The 1,626-nt window shown below is 38.5% G+C and overlaps 1 non-coding gene across 1 annotated transcript; it reads left to right on the top strand.

The window, feature by feature from the left end:
* The first annotated feature begins 516 nt into the window (after positions 1–516).
* LOC114903301 lies at positions 517–636 on the top strand. Its single transcript, XR_003795688.1, has one exon. It is a non-coding gene; the product is annotated as a U5 spliceosomal RNA (small nuclear RNA).
* Positions 637–1,626: the final 990 nt, after the last annotated feature.

The raw sequence follows: 1,626 nt of genomic DNA, 5'->3' as shown, positions 1-1,626 counted from the left end.
AGAGAGTTCAGCCTTCAAATAATAATTATGACTTCAACAAACCCAATAAGATTTCAGTCTTTTCCTGAGATAAATGACAAGTGAAAAGAGTGTTTTTTTTTTTTTTTCTAATCCCTCCGTGTCTCAGGTGCATCAGGATTGCTTCCTCGTGTTTAGCAGTGTTGCTAAGCTAACCTTGGCAGTTTCTGACTTTCACAATTTAGTTTGTTTTATCAGAAGTGAACACTGAGTCAGCGTGAGATGTGTTACCATCTGGTACACAAATAAATCCTCTGAGACTCAGTTGATGTTCTTACAGGGACGCTCTGTTCCACTTGATTCAGTTTCCTTGGTGTTCAAAATTATTATTTTATTGGAACTGAAAATAAACACAGGCTTAGGAAAAATTAAATAACAAATTTTGCTGTCATTTTTCAAAGAAAACTCAATTAGTTCTCCATTTTGGGACAAAGGAGCATGCTGCTTTCTTCTGTCTGAATAGAAAGAATGACCGACTTAAGCAAAAATGAAACTCCTACACTCTGGTTTCTCTTCAGAACGCATAAGTCTTTCACCTTTTACTAAAGATTTCCGTGGAGAGAAACAATTAAAAAAAAAAAAAGAAACTCCTGATGTTAATGAAACTTTTCTTCAGTTCACAGCATCCTTTGCTCAGAAGAGCATTGAATAACTCCCATGAATTCTCTAAGGATTTATTCTTTTGGAAAACTGTCAGATTTCTGGCATGATCTTTGACTTTAGATGGATATTTCCTGTTTAAATCAGTGAAAGTAAAGAGATACAACTGAATAATTCATTCTTTTCTAACTATACTGACAAAATAGAACTTTATGAATCAAGTCATAAAATCAAGGGCCCTTATATATTCTTGCCATATTGTATGTTTACTCTTACATAAAAGCAAGTATATTTTCCAGATCCTAATGTGCAACCCAATTACAAACACAAATCAATTGCTGCATATTCAGTGGATGCTTGTGATTTACTGACTTCCTTTAATTCCTCTTCCTGGATGTTCAATCTACATAGCTGGGGCCTTCAGACCTCTGTTATTAGGATGGTAGTCTCCCCAGGCTCTGCCATAAGTCAGGTACTGACTTCAGCACTCAGGTGTTCTTTCTGCCAGGCTTGCTGTGTCCCACAGCAGGGAAGAAGGCTTTTGTCTTGTTTCTAAGAATAGTTTTGTCTTTGAGTGCCATGATTATACTAAGTGCTTTCCGCCCTCATAATTTGCCTCGTTCTTTACTTTCGTTTTTTAGTTCTCCTGTAACGCCAAACATTGACCACTGAGCTCCATTCATGTTCACTGGACTTCCCTTCTCCCCAGATCTCTGCCCCCTGGATACTTGGATCTCAGGCCACCCACCCACAGCCCTCTGCTTCTTGTGCATCTCCTTCATAGCAAATTAAAAAAAAAATCATCTCTCTTATTTTCAGTCATAAAGTTGACCTTGCAGTCCAGCTAAACTTAGGCAGGAGACAGGGGAAAGGAAAGCTAAAGAAAGGCAATAAGTAAAAACAGAAGTGACGGGGGATGAGAGCAGAACAAGGGCAGCAAGAGCTATTCCTGGATACAGAAATCATGGGTGGGCACAGTAGAGTTGAAATAAGGGTGACCTTCTGTGG

Source organism: Monodon monoceros, unplaced genomic scaffold (genome assembly GCF_005190385.1).
Source record: "Monodon monoceros isolate NGI ecotype Baffin Bay Population unplaced genomic scaffold, NGI_Narwhal_1 Super_Scaffold_20, whole genome shotgun sequence".
NCBI lineage: Eukaryota > Metazoa > Chordata > Mammalia > Artiodactyla > Monodontidae > Monodon > Monodon monoceros.
Note: the sequence above shows the minus strand (reverse complement) of the source record. Positions and strands in the feature narration are given on the sequence as shown.